Here is a 19,982-nt window from a genome sequence, read left to right as displayed (position 1 = left end):
TGTTTTCACTGAATCCACCATAGAGGAGATTACCCTTAATGTCGTAGAAAACCCATCATTTTGGAAGACTGTCCCTCATGATTTTGTACAAAATAAGGTTCCTGTAAACAAACAATATCGGAAGGTTTTCAGAAACAACTCATCTTATCTTATCTGCTACTGTTTGAGATTTCTGAGTGGTCAGTTGTAGAGTTGAGATATCACTATATGCAATGGCATCACCAGAAATAGTTGACTTTATGGAGTTAGGACTACCTATCAAGTGTCATTGATCTTTGGTACTCGGGACAGGAGACATCCCGTACAGAGTAGTTTGAGTCTCTATTCCTTCTTTTGCTGATGCATTTCCGAACAGTGCTTTTATTTTTGGTCTTGTCTTACACTGAATTCTTGCATACAATTCAATGAATTGCCCTACTCGCCAAATTGTCGCATACAGCAACATGCCAAATTGTCTCCTGCACAAAACTGTTGTACAAAGTTGTACGACAGTTTGGAGTCTTGCTGCAAATTGACATGGACCTCATATGTAAGAGAGCATGAGACCAAAACCTACAGGCATAGGTGACAATGTGACATTGTTGTTACCGATACTACACGTGTGTGAAACTTTAATTAATTATGCAATGGATCCATTCCTTGTTTCATGTCTAATTCTGTACGACAAATTGGCTTCCGCTTAAATAATTCCTGAATATGGAAGAACTTGCTATGAGAAATTAACAACACAACATTTACTTTTTGAATTCTCGAAGAGTAAACTTTGGTATTCTGATGAAGATGAACAAATTCTTGGGCTTTTAAAGGTGATCAACAAGATATATTTGTGTAAATTGTAAATATGTTGATATTAATTTGTCTTTCTAACCCTAAGCATGCCTTCAAGCTCAGGATTTTAAACTTGACCTCAAGATTTGAGACAATTTTTTGTGCTTCAATGGTCAATTTATACGCTGGAATATACAGTAATTGCTACTTTTTTTTTTTTTTTTTTTTTGGCTGATGATGCATAAGCTTGCTTTCTTGCAACGTATGCCAATGCCAATGCTAATGAACAATCTACTGGTAATCAGAAAAAAAAAAAAAAAAAAAAAAAAGGTGAGACTGAAAATAACTGTTAATGTGGAACATTTTTGAAATTATCATCTCCCTTTTTTGGACTGCTATCTTTTAAACATTTTATAAATTATTCTTTCAGAATGTCCCACATTAAGATTTCAGATATTTATTAAACAACCTTGTGAGAATTAGGGATATATTTTTTCCCCAACAACATTGTGGGCATATTATTATTATTAGCCATATGGTGCAAGGAAGCCTGAGGCTTATGCTGCATCAGCCAAAAAAAATTCCCACATAACCCTGAGAGAGAGAGAGAGAGAGAGAGAAAAGTAGAAGGGAATCACCAAGAAAGCAAAGAATGCTCAGGACCCTGGGTTTGCCAAGCCCATACTTGCCAGATGTGAGCCCCTGGGGTAACATGACTCTCCCTATGCCATTGTTTAAATATGGAAAAAGTGAATTAATTGTTATTTTTGAAATTATCATTACTTTCTCTTTTTGAATTGTTACCAAACAACTTTTCAGGGGTTAGGGGATATATCCTCCCTACATCCTTGTTAAAAAAAAAAAAAAAAGTGAATGAACAGTTAATGTGGAACATTTTTGAAATTATTATTGCTTTTCCTTTTCAGATTGTTACCAAACAACCTCGTGGGGATACCTGAATCTAAGAATGCTCTCATAATTATGACTAAAGGTTTCCCGATCTCTTTTGATGCCTCCCTTAATATAATTGGAAAGATCTCCTCTGCCACAGGTGCCTTATTTACATTTAGATTCATCAGTTTCTCTTCCACTTTTCTCTCAGTTATCAGAAAATCATTTAGCTCCCTGTTAGCATTTGATATTCTTCTGGCATCCCCATTCCTAAACAATTCTTCATGTATGATGTAGATTCAAATACATATTCAGTTTGTCAGCAGCCTGTGCAGGATCATAAAGTTATATAACATTCACATCTGGCAGACCAATCTGATTCATCCCTTTGGTTTTATTGTTTAGACAAGTAAAGATGCCTTTTATACTTTTCTTTGTATTCTTTACCAGAGACTAATTGTAATCCTCCTTAGCTTGTCTAAATGCACTTTGTGACTTGATCGCAGACCAGTTTATAACTACTGTAAGTTTTTGTATCTCCTCATAATTTCAACACATTGTGCATTCTTCATATAACATGCACTGAAATAAGTGCACTGCATGTCATGATCAGAAAATTCCCATAACCTTTCTCTAATGAATTCATCAAACATATCCCACTTAGCATATTTAGTTGCAAAACATCTGAGCTGTTTTACAAAATTATGAGGTGCTGCTGAGTTCTCCAGTGTGAAATTGATTGCTACATATCCAATACGTCTTAAGTGACTAGTCATTAATTAGCTTACTGCGTGAATTGTGTTTTCTGTTCCACATCCACATGTAAACCTGTACTGCTTTCCAGATAAAGGTATATTCTCACTGTCAGCAGTTACTCATGATGGAATACACACTATTCCCAATGCCTCACAGCTTTAGTGCTTTGGCACTTATCACTTGCTATTACTGAATCAAGTTTGTTTCCTTTGGTTAATTTCCACTCATTCTTCTGGTACCATTCCATCTTCTGGAACTTTCTTCAACCTATGAGAAGTTCACAATAAACATTGAGCCATCTGGTCATATGTAGTTTGGATTTACTAGCCTTTATTTATTCAGTTTATCTCCAGTGCAAACATTCAGGTATGAGCTGCAGTATCCTAAATGTATTTAATGGGATTCAGCTAGGGAAGCAGAATAGCAGGCCAATCCATATGGAAAATACCCTCTTCTTCCAACATACTGTTTGCCAGCTGTGCCTCACTGAGTTGAGTGTTTTTGTCAATTAGAACATGCTCTTCATCTACATCACCATCATAGAGCAGGACGAAAGCCACCCATACCAACAATAAGGCCATTCAGTGGTACGTACGTACGTACGCGCACTCACTCCCTCTATGGGCCATCTCATGTATGAACATCCATATTTGTGCAGATGGTTTGGGTTGACACTTGTGTTCCTGTTGCTTCTGGTGTACATATGACCCAGAGCTGGATTCTACAGACAGTCTAGGGTTCTTGGAACCAATTCTACCACCTGCTGATGATGCTTTATGACACAACAAGCTATGCCATAACTTGGTATTATGACTGGTTAATCTCCTGATGGCTCCCCAATTGGTGGGCTCAGGCAACAAATCCATCTGTGTTGGCATTTTCACATGCTTCACTGCAATAAGTGACAGGTATGTTGTCTTTTAAAGCTGTGGTTCATAAATGAGCTGCATTTGTGACATGATCATGTATTTAATGAAATGGTTGCATGTCTTAATTTTTATGTTATTGGTCTGTATTTGTTGCAGAACTCAGTAACTTGTATCTGTATGTCAGTCTGTGAATGTGTACTGTTGCTGCAGCTACAGTAGATATTGTGGTCGCAGTGACAGTACATAGACCAGTAGATGATTCAACAGATTGTGCATTAATGAACTAATTGTTTTGGCCAACACATGTAATATGCTTCAAAATTGTTTGCTTGAGATTTTAAAATGTGACTGGAGAGTTTCAATTTTTCCAAGCAAACAGAAAAACTATTCTTCAGCAGTAAATTAACTCAGCTGACATTAATGACAAATTAAACAAGTATTCCGTATCGACTTTAAAGATGAAAAACTCTTCACAATTAGGCCGAGCAGTATAAAATTACAATATTGAAATTAGAGATCATTAGAAAACTTTCAAAGATATAATCAACTCCATAAGCAAGTAAGGCTTCTGGAGCTGATGGCATATACCCAGTAAATTTGAGAATGGTGGCAAGAGAGTGCACTGAACCAATGAGATTAATTATAAGGCTATCTTTGGTCTCAGGAGATATTCTTTTGGATTTGAGAAGTGTCAATGTGTTAATAATACATACATAATACATACTAAGAAAGAAGTGAGTAAGTATAGATCAGTCAGTCTGACTTCAGTAGTAAGGAAAATCATGGAGGCAATGTTCAGGAGTACAGTACAGGAATGGTTACACATAAATGAAATTCTGGAGGATACAGAACACAATTTTGTTTAGGGAAAATCATCTTTGACTAACTTTGTTAGCTCTTCTGACAGTTATTCATGCAGGAGCGATTATTGTATAGGCTGGAACAGGTTGAATCACAGGTAAGAGTTTAAGATGTATTACAGGGTAGCTACAATGCAGAAGACAGAGGGTTGTGATAAATGGTTACTCTTCAGGTTGGTCAAATGTCAGAAGTAGGGTCACCCAAGATCAGTTCTAGAACTAGTGTTTTTCTGATTTTCTTAAATGACGTCAACAAAGGGACAGAGGCATGATGCCAAACTTTGCAGGTGATGTCAAGAATGGGAGAGTGGTTAATGACCAGTGTCTAGCAGCACTCCTTCACAATAACTTGGATAGAGTTCAGGAATGCTTAGAAAAGTGGTGGGTATATTTTAGTGCATTAAAATATAAAGTTATAGTAGACATGGAGTTCTGTGTGCAGTGTACAGGAACGCCCACAGTGTTGTATCAAAGATATATTAAACATTTCCTTGCAGGAATAAGGAGGTAATATTCCATTGTATAAAACAACTGTAAGAACCCACTGGGAATGCTGTGTCCAAGTATGGAGAAGACTACACTAAAAACCACAACAAGCTTCTTGAAAGGGTACAAAAACAGTAGCCTGCCTGGGAACCTGACACCTTAAGAGGATCAATTAAGGTGTATAAGGCTCTGGGAGGGGGGGGGGTAATAAAATGAATTAAGGTAAATTTTTAACCTTATTTGAATTTTTAATCCAGAACTAGAAACCGCATAAATTCTGAGGGAAGAGGGCTGTTGGTAGTTTTCTTTTAGCCAGGGAATTGTGAATTGCTGGAATACCCATGTGAATTCCATGGGTAAAGAAAATAAAGTCATCTACATGAGGAGAGAAACATATTGGTTATTTTTCTTTTGGATTTTCTTTTGTTTATTTTATTTTATTTTATTATTATTGTTCTTTCTTTATTTTTTTGGATAGTTTTTTGGAAAGTTACTAGAAGAATATAAAACATGGGGACTGACAGTTAATTTTAATAAGACAGAGATACATGAATTGAAGTGAAGATGTTTTGGATTTAGATGGAATACTGGTGAAAACTGTAGAGCAATTTAAATACATGGGTGCAATTATTCAGGCTGATGGATCATCTGTGCAGGAAATTGAGAGAAGACTGGGTGAAGGTAGAAAGGTCATAGGAATGCTTAATTCTGTGCTATGGAATAAAAATATTATTAACAAAACTAAACATCAAATATATAATGCAATATTACAAAGTTTTTATGTGGATGAATATGCATGTGAGACTTGGACCTTAACTGAAAGACAAAAAAATAAACTACTGGCCGTTGAGATGGATTTTTGGCAAAGATCAGCAAGAATGTCTAGGACTGAAAAAGTTAGAAATTATGTGATAAGGAATACAATGAATGCCCAAAAAACCATCATTAATAAAATATAGGAGAAAAGATTGAAGTGGTTTGGCCATGTGAAGAGAATGGAGGACAACACATTGCCCAGAGGAGCCATGGAATGGATGCCATGGAGAAGGAAAAAGAGAGGAAGACCAAGAAGGATGTGGATAGAGGGTGTGAGAGCAGCCATGAATAGAAGAGGATAGGTGGAAGGAGATTGGGAAGATAGAATAAAATGAAAAAAAATAATAAAGGAATGATTTTTTTCAATGTTAGGTTGAGGAGAATCGTTGTAATAATGGAATAAATCCTAAAAAGAAGGATAGTAGAGTAAACGTCTGTGTCTTCCTTGCAGTGTATGGCTCCCAATTTGCCATGCTGTACATACACTGGTGTTCGAAGAAAGTGCATCACCCCTTAAAATTGTAATTGTCGTCTGAATAATGCAAGTATATGGCAATATTTCTTATAGACTGCATCAGATAAAATTGACACGCGTAGGTGATGATGTAATATTGCATCAGCTGTTACTTTCAGCTATATAAGCACGTTCTGCAAGAGTTGCAGTCATTCCTTGCTTGTGTCAGGATGGCGAGTTATGTGCAGTTGATGCCTCGAAGAAAGAGTGCTATTGTTGCTTTACACGAGGAAGGATGTTCTTCCCGTCATATTGCTTATAGTGTCTTGTAATCAGTCGACAGTGAGTAGATTTCTTTCCAAACTCAAGAATACTGGTTCTGCTGATAGAAAAAAAGGAACCAGATACTAACAAGTCTCTACACCAAAACAGGACCGCGTTTTGAAGCACTTATGCCTTAAAAACCGTAAAGCTTCTTTGTCTGAGCTGAGAAGAGAATGGGAAGAACATACAGGAGTGGTAGCAAGTGCAGTAACAATCAGAAGATGCCTCTTCAAAAATGGACTTGTAGCCCGTTGTACTAAGAAGAAGCCCCTCCTCACACAAAAAATGAAAAAGGCCCGATTAATTTGGTGTAAGGAGCACGTCAAATGAACCCCCGAGCAGTGGAAGTCAGTTATTTTCTCGGATGAGAAGAAATTCAACCTGCATGGCTCTGATGGGAGTCAAATGATTCGCGTAGACGTGGTGAAGAATACCATCCAGACTGTATGGTGTCTACAGTGAAATTCCATACCAGCCAAATGATATATGGGGGTGCATTTCGTATCGCAGAGTAGGTAACATGCAGTTTATAAAAGGTTCCATAAATGCCAATGGATATCTGGCTATATTGGAAGGCAAATTGCTGCCAACCATTAAGAGACCATTTCAACCTGCCAAGTAACTGCATCTTTCAGGACGACTCTGCTCCTTGTCATCCGGGAAAAAGTGTAAGTAAGTTACTTTAGTTTCATTTCTGCATTAGAGGTTCGACAGTAATGTGTTTACATTTGTTACAGGTGAACAAATGGTTGGAAAAACGGTCCGTTACAACTGTTAGCTGGCTAGGAAACAGCCCGAACCTGAATCCTATAGAGAACTGTTGACATCGTGTTGAATCTGCAGTTGCCAGAAAGAAATCAAAATTCGTTCACGAATTATGGCTCAGAAAGCCAAACACGAATTATGGCTTTCTGAGCCATAATTCGTGTTTGGAACCACGAACTATCAGTTGATTATCTTCAGAAATTGATCTTGTCAATGCCTCAATGGTGTGCTGCTGTCATCAGGGCCAGAGGCGGTTCAACTAAATATTAGTTTGCACCTGGTGAACTTTTCATTATGTTTTCCATTTAAAATGATAATACTGAAGCAAATTGAGGGCTTCTAATAACATCTCAGCCATAATTGTTGTGTTTACCAAAATTGTTGTATAAAGGTTGCAGATGCTCATGTTGGAATATTTTGAGAGCACCTGTCAAATATTACTTAGCTTTAACTATTAATAAATATCTTTTGTTTCTATTTCTATTTGCGATTCTAGTCATTAATGTAACATACCATCGCGAAAAAGGGTTAGAAATGTGAAATTCCTAGGTGATGCACTTTCTTTGAACACCAGTGTATATTGTTTATAATTTTAGCTATTTAAAAAAGTAAATCAGTTATTCTAAACAAACAATAAATTAACTGATAAAATTTTATCTTTATAAAACAAACTTTTAAAGCACTATTTTTAAAAATGCCCAAAAGATGGGAAAGGGTATTCATGCACAAGGGGTACTCATTATTGAATTCTATTGATTTTCATCCTATCTTCAGGTTTATGCATTATACTAGAAAAAAGCCCGAGTGCTCGAGTATATTCATATTGTACCAACCAGAAAACTGTTTAAAAATGAATAACTTTAATCTGAGAATGGTATAAATAAGAGCACTAAAAACTGTATACAACTAAAATAAAATATGTGGACGCAATATAAAACCTTATGAGAAGCTTTCACGGCATTGTGCCTCTTTGTCAACTCAAAATAAGAAACACAAAAGTAGGTTAATATATTGGCAGAAGCATAGTTTTGGAGATGTACAGACATCTTCTGGTGCAGATTGTGGTGGGTAGAAAGGGAGGGGTGAAAGAGAAGGAGGACATTACAAACCAAGTGTGACTGGAATTGGTGATGCGATTAGATTACCATTTCTCATCACAATGTATAATAACAGCCTCCATAATAAGATGCATGCAAGTTCTGCCACTACAATTAATGGTGGAACCCGCTGCAGCTATACAGAGAGCTCCTATCCACATCATTTACAACTCCTGCCATCTCATAGACAGAAGCCCTCCCTATAGCTGCAGCAGATTCCACCATTAATCATAGTGATGGAGCTTGCTTGCATCCTATAATGGTGGCTGTTATTTTACAGTGTGATGAGAAATGGCAGCCTAATTGCATTGCCACTTCCAGCCACACTTGGTTTGCAGGGTCTGGTGAATGTCCTCTTTCTCTTGGCGCCTCCGTAGCCAGGTGGGAAGGAGCAGCAGTGCGTAGCACACGCTTCTTGATTAGACCGGGGTTCGAGCCCGTCACCACCAAATACGGAGGATGCGGAAAGGTCAGGGAATGACCACCGCATATTCCCGGAGCAATATGGCCTTAGTTGCTAATGCTCCTAAAAACGAAATAACAAACAACAAACCTCTTTCTCTTTCACATCCCACCACCACCCCTTTCCATTTCATACTTCCCCCTCCCCCAACTACAACTTTCAACAGATGTCTGCGCATGTGCAAGGCTATGTTTCTGTCAATATACTGACCTGCTGTCGTATTTCTTATTTTGAGTTGACAAAGAGGCACAGTGCGTCTTTGTGCCTCTTTGTCAATTAGGCACAATGCCTTGAAAGCTTCTCATAAGGTTTTATATTGGTTATGTGTATTTAATTTTAGTTTGTTGCTTACAGTTTAGTGTTTTTATTTATACAACTCTCAGTCTTTTATTTAGATCTTAGTTTTTATTTTATATTTATATGTAATTAAATTCTCAGATTAAAGCTATTTATTTTTAAACAGTTTGCTGGTTGGTACAATGTTATTTCATTATTTATGCATTATTGTATAATGGTTTAAATTTAGGGATTAATCCTAATGCTTCTACTGATGAATAAGCCACACTGGCAGTATTAGCAGTGGTAAGCAATGCAACAGAGCAAACAAGCTTATGTGGTATCAGCAAAAAAAAAAAAAAAAAAAAAAAACTTTCCCACATCACCTGTTCATCCCCCCCTTAATTTGTTAATTTTTCCTTAAATTCATTTAAATTACTCACTTTCAAAAATACCAGATGGAAGCGTGTTCTGACAATCAATTACCCCTTTGGCTGAAAGCAAATTTCCACACATCTATTTTGCAACCACGCCTAGATTTAAATTTATTACTTCTCGTGTGTTGTCTGAGCAAGAGGAAGAATGCCATCAGAATCAAGCTTGCTCAGTAATATCACCTTGCAGGTGTCTAGTCTCCAGACACTGCAATTTGCAGAATTGAAGCTTTTCTTGTTAAGAGCACCCCTTTCATTCCCCCTCACCAATCTCATTGCTGCCCTTCTCTGCATCCTAAAAGGAGGACTCCAGACCTGTATGCAAGATGTGGCCTGACCAATGCCTTATACAATGGGATAATCATCTCCGTATCCCTGCTAGCAAAATTCTGTACATCATTGACAAAACCCCATGAGCTATCCAGGCAGCCTATCTGCCCTGCTCAGAGAACTTCATGTCTGACTACACAATTACCACCAGGTTTTTTTTTCATTCAGGCTTGCCATAGCTGAGTAATTAGGAGTAGGAGTGCAATAGCTAGACCAGGGTTCAAGCGCCTGGCTGCTAAATACAGTTGATCTGCCAACCCGCACTGGACCAGCGTGGCAGATTATGGTCAATTTCTCTCAGCATGAATTGTTGAGGAGGCTTCCATCCTGCAGTGGATTGATAATGGCTACAGTTTATCTTTTTCATTCTCCATCACCTCAAGTGTGATACCATCCAAAAGTCTTAGAAAAATTGAAAAAGCCAGAAATAATTGAGTTCTAAAATGCAAACAAAAGGCCTGTGTACATCATGGGCCATCTGTGCTGTATTATGTCATGCAGCAGGGAAACATCGCAGAGTAGTAAGATACAGAGTAGTCACTTGCTCAATATGGACATGGAACTAATGCAGCCATCAAAACCCAGAGAGTACTAGTGTGCATGCCTAATGCTAATAAAGCCATTACCGTATTTGGATTTGGTTAGTGTTAATTGAGCGTAGCAAGTTCGATTTATATTGCTTTTTTTGTTAGTATAATTATAATTATTTGTGTATGTATAATTATAATTACTTCTTTCTGTCCATGATAGTATTGTCTACTGACATCATGGACAGAAAGAAGTTTCTTTTGTAACAAAGCTGGAGTGCAATTCCATTGATTTCCGAAAGAACATTTAAGATAATTTATCATAATTGATACAACTGGGAAATATTTAATGAAATGTTAAAAAAAAACTACTGAATAGCTAATTAATAACTAATTCATAACTTATTACATTAATTAATATGAATAATGTATTGATATTAATCGAAATGTAGTGGTAGTAATGGATAATGGTTTATCGAATAATTAAATAATTTAAATCTAGACAGTGGCGGATTTATCACTTGAGAGGCCCCAGGCGCAATTCAATTTTGAGGCCCCCCCCCCTAAATATTTTCAGTACTACTACGGTGCGCATTCTACGTGCACGTTTTTACTATAGCACGCGCTCTCGATTTGGTGTTGTGGTTTTAATCATTTTGGTTGCACAATTCTTTCATACATATTTTAACTAACGTTTAAATGAAAAAATGACACAACTACCATTCCTCCCAAATCTAACATTAATACACGAAAACAACAAATCTCCAAATCAAAGCGATAAAATAGTTAAATCGTACACCGCGCCGATATGATATGAATTCATGGTCCCACTGTAACCTACAGGCAGGGGTGCAGAACAGAAGGTATGTAGCATGAGCGCATGGGCTTGCAGTCCCTTCCTGTAAATTGCACGGTATCACGGTAGAATGCAGATCACGCATAGAATGTAGGCTATAGTAGCACCATATTTTATTTGTGACCTTCCCTACCTATCTTGCAAGTTGCAACTTTTAAGAGGTAGCAAAAATTTTAGATTATATAACTGAAATTTGTCTCTATATTTACTCTTTTATTCATCATTATTGGTCGAGGTGGATTTTTTTTATAAAAGTGCATAAATTGAATTATTAATACAAAAATACATTGAAACAACATAGTTATCAGTCTGTTTATTAAACATTAAATATATTCAAATATAAAATAACATCATGTTTGTTATTGTATTAATTAGATGGTAGTTGTACCAATGTCAATGGGCGTGTAAAAATGGGGATTTTTTCAGCATAGCCAATGATAAGTTTAATTTTTCAATTTATGTTTTTGTCATTGACACAAAGGTAGCACTGGCTATCCTCAAAATGTCCTGATTGTTATACACTTAAATAAATATAAAAATTAAACTAAATAGGAACTTTTCTCGCTTTAGCTTTAGCAAATTTATCAATTATAGATTCGTAATCTAATAACCGAACAACATCATTTTCTATAAACATCACTGACAATTGACTTAAATGCAACTGAGATAAGGAATTTTGTAAGTAATTTTTAACTCTTTTAAGAACTGAAAATGAACTTCACCACTCACGTTGCAAATAGGAATTGTCAAAAATATTTTAAGAATTGTTTCTACATTCGGAAATGTAGATTGCAAACCCCCAATTAATAATTTGTACATGTCAACAGGATTGGCGAAATTTTCTCCTTTTATGAATGCAATAAAATGAACAATTTCATCTTTAAAATACCTAATGTCAATATCATTTTGATATTTTGTAGATATGCTTTCCACACATTCATTAAATTGGACATCGGGCATTTTAAAATTGAAAAATAATTCAAAATCCTTTAGTACATCACTGTAAATGGCACTTCTCCGAGATGTTTCAGATATAAGTACATCACAAATAATGTTATGTACGGTTATCACGAAATTTTGTTTTGCAGTAAAATATGTTTCATTTAGAGTTGTTTCTTCAAACTGCAATTTTATTCTTTTAATTATGGTATCCTTGTAGTTTCAGTTTTCTGTTAGTAAATTGGCATCGTTCTCAATATCATCAAACTTGTTCCTGACATTCATGATAAAATCGGAAAGTGATTTCAGAAGATTTGTTCTTAACAATAAATTGTACTGCATGTCTTGTAATGATTTGCTAGTACTATTTATTCGTTATGTGATAAAATCTTTTCATGGCTAAATAAATTAAATAAGTACATTAATAATAAATAAACAATAATTTATGAGCAACAATTCCTAACAATGTTCATGTGCATAATTAAAAGAAATTTATTGATTTTATAATTATTATTACTGGGGAACTGGCAGATCGACTACATAAATGTAGTCATCTGGTGTACCCACACAAATTAATTTCCTTAAATTTCCCAGTCCATTGTTAGCATTCCATATAAACATTATTTGGCATGGCACATTATCAAATTTATATTCCTTATAGATATAAATATATTAGGTGGCCTTCAACCTTGTTGACGGCCACCAGTTTGGGAAGCACTGTCGTAGACAACAATAAAAACATTATTAAAAATAAAATTATTATTATTATTATTATTATTATTAAATCCGTTTATCAAAAATAGCAAGTGTTTGCTTTCACCTCTTATACACAGCCGACTGGCTAGAAGGGTGTACAAAATGCAAGAATTGCAATTATATACAATATAAGAAGGGTGTACAAAACGCAAAAATTACAATTATTTACAGTATTTACAATATAAGAAGAGTGTACAAAAATGCACGAATACAATTATTTACAATATTTACACAAGTGCGTATATTTACAATATTGTTTACAAATTCACTCATTGTCAAGATTATAGTTGAAGTAAGCTGTGTGCTTCTGAGATGCTCTTCACTCAGTACTGCTTGCTTTCGGAGTATTTCACAGGGTCTATTGTCAATGAAGTCATAAGCATGTTTCAGTCTTTATATGTTTCAGTACCTTTCTTACAAGTCCAATAACAAATCGAAAAGGTTCACTGCGTTGTTTGGGAAGAAATTCTTCAGACAGCACAGGTTGCACAGTATGGAATGCAATGGTAGGTAGGGACTGTCATTACTACGTGAAGCAAGTGGAGTAGAGATAAGTCCTCGAAGACTGGGGACGTCAGTCACACTGGTAAGCATCTGAGAAAGAAGAAGAATATTCCTGGATGCAATGTGAACTCTCCAGGAAGTGATATTTAAGTTGGTATATAAAACAGCCCTGGAGATGGTGAAAGCATTGCCCGTGACCCTGTTCCTCCATTGCATTACCCAGTACTCGACTGCAAGGAATCTATTTATATACGATGTCGGGGCAGAAGACCAGATTGGTGATGCATACAGTGCGATAGGTTGTAGGCACCGCTGGACGTATCCGCCGACTACATCGATGTGCAGTAATTCCGTCAGCTCTTGTCAAATTGCCCACATCGCCGAGAAAGTCTTACTTTTCACGGTCGAGAAATGGTTCTGAAAAGTGAGGCCCTCGTCCCAAGTCAAGGCGAGGTTGGTGTGAGACTTCACTTTCCTTATCTGCACTCCGTTGTGATAGGCTGTGATGTCATTTTTTATTCTCTTTTTTGTAAATGTGATTTGGGCCGATTTAGATATGTTTAGCTCCAGATCTATCTGCAGTAGATAGGTTACAAGGCTGTTGATCAGGACGGTGACTCGCTGATTTATCAGGTGGGTTTGTTCAGGGTCTTTTAATTTTATATATAATTTGAGGTCATTCGCATATGATGAGAAATCAGTGTACCTTGCGAGGAAGGGTTCAAGGGCAGCGGCGAACAGTACACAGAATAGGACACCTCCCTATGGTACTCCTCTGGTTATAATTCACTCCTGTTGGAAGGATTTATAGCTGATGATGAGCTGTCTTGGTGTAAGGATGCGGTTGATGGTTTTTAGCAGGTTTCCAGTAATGCCAAAGTACTTTTCCAGAATGTAGATGAGAGCGGGAATTGAGAGCTTATCATAAGCAGATGAAATATCCAGGAAGATGACGTCCAGCTGAGATTTACTGTTGAGAGCAGTTTGAATTTTAAATAGGGTATCCATTAGGTTTGTATATGTAGATCTTTTGGGGATCACAGTATGCAGATGTTTCGGTCTATGAGAGAAGCATTGGTCGATCAATGCTGATAAGATAGCTTTCTTAAACACTTTTAATAGAGAGCAACCCACTGAGATTGGTCTCAAGTCCTTAGGTTCCTTTGGGTTTCTTCTTTTGGGTATGGGTTGTACCCTGTAGTGATTCCACATTGTCGGGATTGATCCGGACTTCAATATGCGATTAAAGATTACAAAATATCATGCAATCTCTAAACAAAGAACAGGATCTAGTAAAAATTTGACTCATTTTTGAAACGCGGTTGATAAAATGGTTTTCAAATAACGCAAGACAAAAATTAATTCCCAATTATCACTTGCTATAAATGTCACGCCTCGTCAAACAATTCAGTTTTGATAAATACATAAACAATACATAAGATATTACAGGTACTTACTTGATAACAAAACAAAAATACTGCTACATTAAAATACCAACCACACCAAACTCTAGTAATTTGTAACAGATTCGTGAGTGAAATGTTAGTTCAGAAAGCTATTAAAAAAGACGATGCTCTGTTACACGTGAGCCAGCGCAGTAGTAATTTCAGAGGCTTTAAAAGACTACTGCGCTTGCTTATTGGTTCCCAATTAGTTGCGAATAGTTTTGAACTGCCTCCGCGAACAAATCTAATATCGTTTCTTGAGCAATATCGTCACAGGGTTCTTCACTCGTGGAATTACCTCCACTAGGAAAAAACTGAAAGCGTTTAATTTAAGCATTAATATGTATTCTACTTCAGATTCACTTAGTTCGCATAGATATTTCATATAATATGTAGGGATATTCGCATAAGAGTTTACTAACTTCTCATATTAAATTATAGTTTTATTCAGTAATGGTAATAAAGATGAGTGTAAAAATTTTAAATGAAACAATTTTATTTTTTTTTTTGAGACCTGAGATTTGAGGCCCCAGGTGTGCGCCTCGTGTGCCTGTGTGGAAATCCGCCACTGAATCTAGATATTTCTAGATGACAGCTCCCACTTGTTTTAGTCTAGTGAACTGTCCACAAGAAAGTCATAAGCATGTTTCAGTCTTTATCTATTTCAGTACCTTTCTTACAAGTCCAATAACAAAATTATCTGAATTTTTATGCTAGAGTAAGAAAGATACTGATTTTTGTATTAGCAAAGGAAGCAAAGTTTATCTCTCAGTAACATCATGGAATATATGTCATAGCATCTTTACAGTTTATAAAATCAAGGATTGTATTAAAGACTGTGACACACTGCTTTATTATTACTATTATTTATTCAGTTATGACTTAAATCAACATGCCTTTATATATATATATATAATTAAAGGACAGTTCATGTGATGGTATTATTATTTCAATTTACAGAAGACTACATATAATTCAAATATCTTTCATATGTAATGAGAAACTTCATAAATTAAAAGAATTTCAATTATCAATTATAAAGTGTGATGTTTGTGTTTTTTTGTTGTAATGCAAACTCAAATAAATAGTGATCTAAATGAAAGAATGCTAAATTACTTCTGTTAAAGAAAATAACTAACTCAGCAATAAAGCAGTTAAAATTTAGTCACAGATAATTGTCTTCAAAATTTTCCATTGATTCCAGATTGTTTGTATTTTTGTGTAGTATAGAAAAAAAAAAAAAAACTGTTAGTGGCTGTGGTTAGTAGCTAAATGATGCAGGGTTTGTTTCATAGGATGCCAGGCTTAAAATAATTTACTGATGCTGCATAAGCTTGCTTTCTTGCATCAAATGCCTCTACTAATGCTAATGCTAATAAATAAAGGAAAATAATTAAATAAAAATTAGAACCGAAGTCAAAAGGAGTTCAGTTCATTAAATCGAAACCTAAAAGAGTTGAGGTTAGTCAAAGTGACTAACCTCAACTCTTATAGATGTAGATTTATGGAGTTAAGGTCAAATAAGTAATATTTTAAAATATAATAGCCAGACATTGGCTAAAATGCAGCCTAGAAGGAGATTAAGATGACAGTCATGTGTGCCAATTGCAATGAACATTAATAAATAAAGAATTTTATATTTGTACTACTGTATATAAAATTGTGGGTAATTATAGGAGGTTTCAGTACAGTGAGACCAGTACACCAGTCTCACTGTACTGAAATCTTTTATTATTACATACCTGGACCCAGTAGTGTGTATATAAAATTCTGATTTATTAATGTTTATTCAACTGGCACACATGACTGTCATCTTAATCTCCTTCTAGGCTGTTAGCCAATGCATGTTCATTGTATTAAAAAATCATGAAACATATTTAAAAAATTACTTATTAAATTATTATATATGTGTGAAAACATAAGTAAATTACCATATTGTACATTGGAGAAATGAATTTAAAGTATAAGAAGGAGAAAAGAAAATGGTGGAGCGAAAAGAGGTGGATTTGAACTGAGGAAAGAAAACAACTGTCTGCAACATTACCAGGCACCTCCGTAACCAGGTGGGCAGGAGCAGCAGTGCATAGCACACACTTCTTGATCAGACCGGGGTTTGAGCCCGTGACCACCAAATACAGAGGACGCGGAAAGGTCAGGGAATGACCACCGCATATCCCCGGAGCAATATGGTCCTAGTTGCTAATGCTCCAAATAACAAACAAACAGTAAATAGCAACATTACTACACAGCTGTCATAACCATTGTTTCTTTATCTCAAAATATTTACTTATGTTTATATTTCACTATTCTGCCATCTTTCATAGCATTTTTTTGTATTGGAATAATTAATTATGAATATCTCATACTAATAATCAGTGAATCAATATGGTGTCCATCGTAATTACAAAACTAGAAAATTCTCCAGGAACTCTTCACAATGTTCTGGCCTGTTTCCATGTTCATACAATGATGGCTTTCTATGAGTTTTAACATGTAAAAGGAATTAACATTATCGCCTATGAGAGTGTCCACTCTGTGGAAAATGCGAAGGTGGCCACTATTCATGTTCTGTGGAAATCTTAAGATCTGTTTAACCAAATCCTGCATAATATATTGCCAAAACTGTTGAAGGGGCAAAAACTCAAAACCAAGTTGTCAATTTATCACTGAAATAAGGGAGGCTCTATTAAAACTTTGGTTAGAGAAGCAGTTGCTATGCCCAATTTTATTCAAAGCCATTGTGTCAAATTATTGGAGAGGAGTTTTCCAAAACTGTACAAGAGTGGTGAGGAGAGGAAAGCAGCTTGTATCTTCTATCCATCAAGACTGTAAAGGATGGCCACCACTTACTGTGGGACACTGGAAGAGGCCAATGTGTGACCAGCATTGAGCAAAGTGCTGTCTTCACTGTAATGAGACGACGTAGAGCATCTTCAGATATGTTTAAATTTATCATTTTTAATATGGTTTATAAATAAAATTATTTCTCTTCCAATAGGGTAGTAAATAATTTTTTCAGTGTTATTGATGGTGTTCTAGGGTTATAAGAGAAGGTTGTTCAAAAAACAGAATAGAAATGATAAATGAAAGAGAAGAAAAGTTTGGCAAGTTAAACTGTAAATCGATGTTGACTAGCTGATATGTGTATTGAGAGTTTAGAAGAAAGAGGAGAAATTACAGAAGCTACTTCAGAAGAACTGTTCAGTACAGTACCTATGAAAATATCTACAGAAAAGTAATGCAGCAGAAACTGAACATAAAATAGTATTGTTTGTCTTTTCAACTATGCACTGTTCAATGTTTCATGTTTGTAATTGCCATTAACAATGGAAATTACAAACATAAAATATTGAACAGTGGGCATGTAAAGTTTGGAATATCAGTGGATTTAAAATTTGCTCAAACTGGACTATAAGTAACAAACTTATACTGACTACAGTTTTATCACATGTTTGTTCATCTTTTTATATAATAATATTAAAATAAAGAATGATATCAAGTATGCAATTTTAAACAAATCCTTGTATTTTGTTCAATAATACTGAAAGGTGTACTAATGTGTACCGTTTACATTATTATTGAAAAGTGTGCAAATATACATTTACATTTGTATAAAAATTTTGAATGCACTTATAAGTCTCATGACTGTTTCATTCAGAGTGGCATCTTTAAGTTCAATGCTTTCTTCTAATTTTGTTAAAACACACACATGGCAACCAGCCAATGTCCATTCCCAGCTCAACTGTTTCCCTCCCATTTGTTCATCTGCAATTTCTACTCTTACGCAGTTTATAGAAAAAGCATGCAGCAGAAATATGAACATAAGGGGGTGGACAGAATTTGTGGGGGAAAAAAAAAGATCATTGATTAACTTAAATCATTCTGTTTTGAACAGAACTGGGAACTGTAAACCCTGAAGGAGGTGATCCAAAATTTTTATACAAATGGGAATGTATATTTTCACACTTTTCAATAAAACTGAAAGGTACTGGATTTTCTAATAGTTATATTTAGATATTCAAGTTTATTTTGTCTTCCCCGTGCTCAGCATGTCCACAGTACAAGAACAGCATTTGTGATTACTATTTAAAAAAAAATTACCCTCCTATCCCAAACAGTTACACTAATTGAAAATCTGTTTGCTGAAAATATGGTATTATAATACAAGTAAACATATTCAATATTTATAATACAGATCTTTATTATTGTATTGCCTTTTGTACATTCATTAAATCAAGCTTCAATGATTTCTGAAGAAACAATCCCACACATCTTGGAACTGAGCCATTCTGATATACACAATAATCCATGTCTTCGGTATTCCTGCTTAATTTAAAAAAAAATAATAAAAAAAAATAATAAAATAAAAATGTTTCCTCTTCTTCACCATGAAGCAAATGATTGGATGAGTGAAATGCTTAAGTTAATTTTTTTTTTTCTAAACAGAGTACAGATGAAACGACAGTCCAGTGTTCAGTAAGAAAAGAAACCAATATAATGCTATCTCCTTATAAACACCATGTCATCACTCTGTTATCAGCACACAGGCACATATCACAAACACACACACAGACACTCACAAATGGTTGAAGTATTGTACAAAACTTGTGGATATTCACACTTGATTGTTGTGCTATTTCAGTTCACCTTTTAGGAATGCACGATTTTAAAATTCTCTCCATGTTTTTTGTAGCCACCAAAAAAGAGTTTGGTGCAAAAAAAGCTTTAAACCAAATTTCACATATAGTCCACCAACATGACGCACGATGGCAGCACCAGTCAACCTCCATCTCCACATTTTATAGAATCAGACATTACTTCATTATTGAAGTACCCTTCACTTTTAAAAATATGGGCATTTTTGCCTGATTTTCTCACTCCTGCAATGAAAATAATAGTAATTATTATTAAAAATCTCTGTAAATGTGATTTTATGCAACAAATATTTATTTACTAAATAATTTCAACTGCTGTAACAGAAGAGAGAGTGTTGAAAAAATTGAGGCATTAATCCTGGAAGATTGCCATATTAGTGTCAAAGAATGAGTTGCAGAGTTCCATATTAGTGTAGGGTCTGTGGAGAACATCATCCATGAATGGTTGCATAAGTAAAGTGTCTGCTAGATGGGTTCCCAGGCTTTTAACCCCTTACCAGAAGAAGGAAAGGGCACAATGTGTACATGAAATGTTGATGATGTGCCAGGAAAAGCAAAAGGAATTTTTTTCAAGGCCATGGATGAAACTTGAAACCATTACTATAATCCTGAAACTAAACAAATGTCAAAACAATGGAAGCATGCAGAATCACCCCCCCCCCCCAAACAAGCAAAGGTGAAACTAAGTGCTGGTAAGAAGAAGCTCTCAGT

At 35.5% G+C, this 19,982-nt stretch overlaps 1 protein-coding gene across 10 annotated transcripts in view; it reads right to left on the bottom strand.

Moving 5' to 3' along the window:
- LOC150083758 (uncharacterized) overlaps positions 1 to 19,982 on the bottom strand; it is a 999,111-nt gene that overhangs the window by 6,245 nt on the left and 972,884 nt on the right. For 9 of the 10 annotated variants that reach the window (XM_090377460.1, XM_090377466.1, XM_090377463.1 and 6 more), the window contains one exon: positions 19,127 to 19,496. The exons of the other annotated variant lie outside the window; for it this stretch is intronic. The gene's annotated coding sequence lies outside the window, so the exon portion shown is untranslated. Of the gene's footprint in view, positions 1 to 19,126; positions 19,497 to 19,982 lie in introns of those variants that run through there. 10 annotated transcript variants of the gene reach the window in all.

The sequence above is a fragment of the Mastigoproctus giganteus genome, chromosome 7 (genome assembly GCF_048544385.1).
Source record: "Mastigoproctus giganteus isolate SK-2022 chromosome 7, ASM4854438v1, whole genome shotgun sequence".
Taxonomy (NCBI): Eukaryota; Metazoa; Arthropoda; class Arachnida; order Uropygi; family Thelyphonidae; genus Mastigoproctus; species Mastigoproctus giganteus.
This window is presented reverse-complemented; position numbering and strand designations above follow the sequence as displayed.